The sequence below is a fragment of the Typopeltis vanoorti genome, chromosome 17 (assembly GCF_054136105.1).
Source record: "Typopeltis vanoorti isolate ZY-2024b chromosome 17, IOZ_Tvanoo_1.0, whole genome shotgun sequence".
In the NCBI taxonomy this organism is placed as follows: Eukaryota; Metazoa; Arthropoda; class Arachnida; order Uropygi; family Thelyphonidae; genus Typopeltis; species Typopeltis vanoorti.
Window position 1 is genome coordinate 73,838,165 of NC_143565.1, and position 7,889 is coordinate 73,846,053.

Genomic DNA, 7,889 nt, shown 5'->3' on the forward strand with positions numbered 1-7,889 from the left:
GCTACTGACATTGTCAACCGGAATCGAACCTAGGACACTCCTTCCCCAGGCATATGGTTGCGAAGCGCACAGCCACTAGGCTAACCGCGCGAGTATAAAATGTTATACTTGAATTAATTTTGTCTTTTCTACCAATTCTGATTTTGATTAAAATATTTTTTAAATATTTTTTTAAAAGAAGTCTACACTTTTATCTTCTAATTTCTATTATATTAATATGATATAACATATAGTGTATGGTATGGTATATTATTCAAGTTGCTTAAAATATCATAAGTATTTTGTATTTATGAAATTACTATATAGTATAGTACGCCCACAGATACGAGACCCTTCGACACTTCTGTGCATGTCAAAAGAAGGAGAATCCATTCCGATAATAGGGTAGTCAATCCATATTGTGAGATGAGCATTTCTTATTATACGTCGGAAAATTAACTTCTCTTTTATGATCATTGAAGTTTTAAAGTGGTAACTATTTTGCTTGCATAACAGTTGGAAAATTGTACGTATAAAGCACGTGATTTCGCGTGATTTCGTGACCAATTCGTTCATCGCCTTATTTCTTTCTCCCCTTCAACATGAATTGACTCTTCTTGGTAGTCTGCCAACGACAGCTCTTGCTTATGTGGTCGGACTATAACAGATTTAAATATCATAGAACGACTTTTTTTAAAGGAGAAGTTCATTAATGACTTAATTTTTACGCAATAGCAAGAAATTGAAATGAACTCTGTTATTGCAATACATAGAATATTACCGTTCAAATATGCAGATGGTCTGTTTTAGGTTGGTCTAATTATGCCCTCTTACAATGAGTCTTTTTCCCCAACAACTCAGTTTTGTTTACAATGGGGGTGAGCTATATCTAAATAAATAAGGAAGCTCGAAACTAGCTGGCACAAAACTGCATGTGGCCGCCACTCACTTCGAGGTACAGATTGTATACCGTCCCGCGTAGCTGTTCTAAGCGGCACTAAAACGTATGAAGTAATAAAATAAATATAATTATCAAACAATTCTTAATTATAAATTTTAATTCTAGTTTTATTTATTGAAAAAATTTTAATAAAGAATTTTTATTTTCAAATTCTTGAAAAATAGTATTTACACCTTAATTTTTCTCAAATACTGCGTAGTTTGTGCAAGTTACAGTCAGTGAAATAGTGGGGATGATGAGCTTGTCTCATCCAGAGTAACGGATGCCAATGCTGTGGTCAATAAAGTTTTAACTGAGGTTCGGCTATTGCCGTTGTCCAGCCATGACTAGAGCTTTTAGCTCGATAACACCCCATCCACACAAATTTTCTTCAATCAGATAAAGGGGTAAAGACTCAAGGACTCGGTCCATCTTCCCAAAAAAAAAAAAAAAAAAAAAAAAAAGAAAGTGAAATAGTGGGATGTCATGCCATATGAGAATATGTGTATTATGTTTGAGATACATTTATTTTTGCTTACCAATCAAACGACTTGTTATCCTACAAAAGTTTATTAATTATCGATATATATACAGGAGTATATATATATCGATAATTAATAAAAAATATATATATATATTCAATATTATGGGCAATTCCTTGTTGCCTAGTAGTTTTGAGGATATAACCAACAGAAAATGAATATGACGATTTTTATTTATTTATTTGTATGGGGTCGCCCCTGTCCCTTAAGTCTGATTGAGCCCTCATAGTGAGGGATTAAATATGCATTTTATGATTTGTAGATTCGTGTATGTTCACAGGCCGGTTTGCCTGTTCTGAGGGACGAAAAACCAGAATTTCCAGTGGAAAAACCCTCTATCTCCGTTATGGAGACCGGCTAACTCACTTGTCGAAAAGGACGCGATAAGGATTCCTCACGTCATGGACAGGAATCGATCCCAGTTTTTCCGGACCAAAGGTCTGTACCAACTGAACTACGGAGGGTCTAATGTGGTGATGAACGTGATGCCCTAAGTTATACTGCGAAGATGTGGCAAAAATGATTTTGAAAAATGGGAATACAAAGAATTGACTCTTCCCAATTGTTCATACAAGCTGTTGGAAAGAGTTGGAATGTGAACGTTGAGAGAGGACTGTAACCATGTCCTGTTTCCCTGCAGAAACTTGTGTCGGTTAACTTCATTTAGTGGAAACTCCATTCAGGAGATATTAAAATCCAGAATGGAATCCCAAAGGTGTATTGTGGTTTCTGAAAATGAAAGGTTTTGGAAACGATCTAGGATCTGTTAAAATTTGTTATCATTGTATAAATCCATGATTTAACATCTACTTTGACAAGATAGCAATGATTCATTAAATGGTCTGATTTCACTTATTTTTGCATAACATACGCTTAGTTTGTTGGATGAATTTATTCGTGTTAAAAGATAATTTCTCCAAAATCCCATATTATAAGAAAAATAGCAAAGAATGAAGTGGCGATGCATAAAATGACTCGAAGAAGCATCTACATAGAAAAGAATTACGAAGAGTAGCAAAACGAATGACAGCGCAGTTGAGCACAACACCTTTCTCCACGCATCGAGACTTGGCAAGCAATATTGAACGCAAGGGATTCGTTACCCCTTCTTAGTATTTTGAGATATTCTTAAAAGAACAAAGTACGCTTTCTCTTTTGACCATTTCATCGCATTTCTTATACAAATTCTTTAGCTTCCAGCAAGAAAGGAATATTAAAAACAGCACTTAAGAAAGTGGTTGTGAATAATTCAGCCCTTTCACTTAAAACTTTGAGTCGCATCAAGTATTTTAAGAAATAGTTAAAAAGTGGAGGAGCGTTTCATATTTATTTATAATACATATTCTAATACTATACTGTGTTATCATATGTTATTTATTAATACTTTCTAAGAATCGAGTTAAAATAATTTGTTAGATGTTCTTGTTTCAGCGAATTAAAAACAACTGTCCAGTTAAAGTAGGCATGTGTTTACTGACTACTGCCTCTTCGAATTGTACATTCTACCGGAGAATTAGATTAAATGCATACTGACGTTGCTGTCCCAATAGATATTCATTCTAGTTCGAACACCGTTGAAAGTTGCACAATTTCCTGAAAACTCCGATGTTGTGGCACTCACTTTGATTAGCTACTGCTTCGATTTTAACAGTGCGTACATCTAACGTTAGAGCTAGATGAATTACTTAACCTTTCTTACTGCTTAGTTAGAACAAAGTCTCTTGTTGTCTTCTTGAAAGAAGTACAGATAAGAAGCTTGCGGTTTGGGTATTAGGAATCCCATTTTCTTAATATATAAAAATAAATCTATATCTTTTTTTTGGATTAAAAATTTGAACATTTTATTAGTAAGTTAAACTTATATTGAATTAAAAATTAAAACAAAAGCTCTCTCAAAATGAAACACCATATCTTATTTTATATATGCATAAACTTAAAAAAACACTTCAGGCGTATATATTAAAATATTGTATTGTGGTTATAATCATTTCTTCATGTTTTCTTTCTATTCTCTTTTATTAATATAATCATTTCTTCATATTTTCTTTCTATTCTCTTTTATTAATATTAATACCATCATTTATTTCTTGTTTTAGCGTCTGTGATTCGTTAACTGTCCAGATGCTACTTTTTTTTAGAAATTTGGATCTAACCAACGATAAAATGTTGTTCTAATGTTTGGGAATATGCTTTTAAGTTGACTGAAAAACTGTAAACTTTGTTCAGCAGACAGTATTTAGTTGATAAATAATTTGATTAATAAAAATGAAACCTTATCTAAGTTTTCATCTTCCTTTCTTCTCTACTATCAGAAAAACGAGTCACCATTTTCTCACATCTCAACTTCAGAGTAACTGATCTAATGAATACTCCTTTTCGTTAATTTGGTTCTTTCTATTCTTTAAAACGACAATTTTCAGTCTTTTCTTGTAAATTACAACTACAATGTCAATCAATTCGAATGTGCAAAAAAAAAAAAAAAATCTACTTTCTGTCTTTAGCACACTGGTGCCAGTTCACAATAAGTTTTTCGGCTTTTGTCGTCAGACTACCATAAAAACAAACAAACAAAAAAAAAAAAGAACTAGCTGAATTTCACGTATTGAACCCTTTAGATGTATTCCGCCGAGCACGGAAAAAACATTACTGAAAAACAATGACCACTTCAAGGAGTATTGATTTCGGGAGGGAAAAAAATCGCCCTCAACCTCTCGGTTTTCTAGACGCCGTCGTATATTAAACTTAGTTTAATGATTTTTTTAAGGAATGACAGCGGATTTATTTACTGGAAAATGACATTAAAATTATGAAAATAAGCAAGGTAATTTCTTTTAGAGATGGCATTTCAATGCCTGAAAATTAAAAATAATAAGAATAGAGTATGTTTGATAAGCCTTAGACAGTACGTTTTGGAAGTAAAATACAAGTTCAAATTATCAATGGCTAAATATTATGTGACTTTGATACGCAATTTCTACTTGCGTATTGGTTTATAACTTGAAACCAGTTATAAACTGGTTTCAAGTTATAAATAAATACGCAAAAATTTATAAAAAAAAACTTTTTTTGTATTATAAAATAAAATACCTCAGGACACCTTCTTGATCTGATGGAGTCAATGCCAAGACCGGTGCAAACGGTTATATCGGTCAAAGGAATCCCAGCATGCTTCTTGGTAGGTAGCCATAATATTTTGGCTCACGAGTATGTTTAGTTGATCACCATATATATATTTTTTGTGTGTGTTGGGGGGGGGGGAATGAGATAGTCGTTAAAATATTCCATTCCGGTTCACAGTAAATAATCAATAATTCAAAATGTTCGATTTTTTTTTCGTTATAAAAGTAAACATTACATTCTGTGAGCTTTATTTGACTTCTGTTTACTTTAAACTTTTGATTTCCATCTTTGAATAAATTCTTCGCGAAAAGGTCTAGAAGTTGTTGTTTTTGTTCCGAAGTTTAAAATATCATCGCGCTTGCAACTTCAAATGTTTGTTTATAAAAGACCACACAAGGCGATCTACCAACTTCGTTTATTTTGTCGCGAGGATATAAACGCGAATCGATGCACATTTCACACGAACATACCCAGTAATATTAAAACACGCGAAACTCCCTTTAGAAACAAAATGGTACTAAAACTGTCTGTTGAGGTTATAACGCATTTGATTCAAGAGTTCGGTTTGTGCGGTTACAGCTGGAGTTTCTATTTAAACGCTGAGACTTATCGTAAACAAGAATTAAATATGGCCTGGCTGCAGTCTATTGCCCCTATTGTTTCAGGTGAAATACATCCCAACATTCTTTATAGGGGTTCAAATGTTAATAATATACCCGATAATAGGGAAACATTTCATATAAATTTTACCCATGCCAGTTCTCTTGTGGTAGTTATTCAAGAAACTAAGACAGGTGATTGTTCTATAATTTAGGGTAAAGGAAGCAAATGGAGGTTTGCAAAATTCATTCAAAAACAATCAGTAAGTAATAAATTCTAACATTAAGAAAGATAGTTGGGTGTGTGTGGTTAGTATAATAAATCAACGGGAAAGAAGTTGAACTTTGAACTCCTAAAAAAGCAGATTTCACCTGTATTGTTTTATTCCAGAATGTAATATTAATTGTGTTGTGACTTATGAATTATCTCTAATGAAAAAAAAAAAAAAACATACGGGAGTGCATAAAAGGCTGTTGTTACTGGAATACTTAATTTAATACAGAATCGCTCGCGACCAAACTTTGCTCTGATTCTTGAGAAATAGGAAAGTCGTTCAAATTTCGAATTTTGAATGCTTATTACCTTTTTTTTTTTTTTCCGGCTCATCTATATTCTGGTTTTTCATTAAGCTATTTTTATGGTAACATTTCATATCTAAATTATCTAGAAATATATAATTATTTTAAAATGCTTTAAAATGTAATTATTTAAAAAACTGCTTAAAACGCTTCATAAATAATATTATAAATATTATAATATTTATTATAATATTTGTGTGTGTGTGTTCATTTTTAAAATGATTAAAAATTAAAATTTAATAGCTGAATTAACCGCTAGTACTCTGGTAGTCTCGTTGGGTTTCTAAACAGATAAGCGAGAGATGACAAAACATCTGTTAGCTCAGGTAGCTATTCGATCACCAAGATATTTTTGTTACGGTTGTTCAGTTTAGATATCTGTTGTTAACTTAGATCAAAAGTAGTACGAAACATATTGAGACAGTGGGGGGAATAACCGCAGTTTGAAGGGAAGAGGGAACTACTAAAGCCAACTCAACATTTTTGGGGCTGGCAGAACTTGTACTACCAGATAATTGGCCATTTATTTCATTGTTAGGCAATTACGTTGCATTTTTAAATGTATTTATATTCGTTTGTACAATAATATATTAGAGTAGAGTTTTGTATTATAATATGGTTCGAACCAGGTATAAAATAAATAAATGAATAAAAATAGAAGAAAAAATCCTCACCTCCCGTTGTACGAATGTAATATAAGTTTGCAAATCAACCTTTCGCGGGTGGGAGCCACGTGAAAAAATTAAAATTAATTTATGTATTTCTTATTTTAATTGCCAAATATATTAGCATTCAGTTAATTATGTCTGATGCTTCATGCGAAGATTTTCTTCACGGTCCACTTCAACAATATTTGGGGCAAAAAAAAAAAATTCAGCTACCTCGGAATCAATTAAAAACTCTTAATTAATTTTCCGGTTATCAGTAAATAATGTAATTTGAAACTTTTTTTTTTGGCTAATAAGATACAAATCCACCCTCTACTTTAATGACTCTCGTGGTTTAGAAGAATATTGGCCGATTCCGCGAGAATAATTAATGGAACGAAAACATTTTCATTCTTTACGTTGACTCAGAAAGACACTGTTTTGAGCTACTAGAATACTTTTTTAGAATCAAAATTAGAATACAATAAGACAATATCCACAACCACTACCATCATAGCTAGTATTTTTTTGTCTGTAAATTGCGTGTGTTCTGAAGGGCCGATTTGTTTGTATGCGGGATGAAAAACCCGAGTTTCCGGGAGAGAAAACCCTGCTGCCTCCGTATGAGATCAGCTAACTCACCTTCGCTTGAAAAATTCCATAAAAGATTCCTCCCGTCACGACGAAAATCGAACTTGGGTCTTTTCTAATCAAAGGGCACAACGTACGGTCGTTTTTTTCATTGCGCTACGGAGGAGCTATTGCTGAGTCTCAATATAAATATATATTTTTTTTTTTCATCAAATGTTTTTTCCCTTTTTTTTAACATATTTTTCGTTTAATTTCTTCAACTATTTTCTTTTTTTTTTTTTGAACATACGTTTTTCTTTGTGCTAATTGTTGCTTGCTGGCAGTGATTTTTTTTTTTAATAAAAAAAACATAAATACCATTTTTTCATTGCTTTCCCAGTTTTACACTAATTTAAAAAATGTTGGCTTCGTTAACTAAATAAAAGTAAAGAAAACTAGCTAAGCACTTTGAAAATTAAAATCGCATTAAAAACTATTTAACTTCCTTTTTTTTTTTCAGTTTTAAGACGGGGTCTTAAAACTGAAAAAAAAAAACCGCAAATCATTCAGTTTTTCCAGTATTTCTATGTAGCAGCAACACTCCCCTAGAAACTTCTGACCGATGCCTTAACGCTCTTCATCGGAATGTAATGTTTTTTGCAATCATCTACACAAGAGTATTGGGGACAGTTTGGTGAGAATAATTTTGCTGTTCATTTCGTCAGTGCTTTCTAATTGTCAACAAATACACAAAGTTCCTCTAATTGAAAAAGCGAAAAAAATAAGTTTTTTTTTTTTTTTTTTGTCCGTACGACTGGTTTCTCGTCCCTCCCCTTCAAAACCTGACATATTCCTGCATGAGCGTTCCAGAGATATCAAATTTCCGGTGGTGTATTCAATGGTTTGGTTCTAA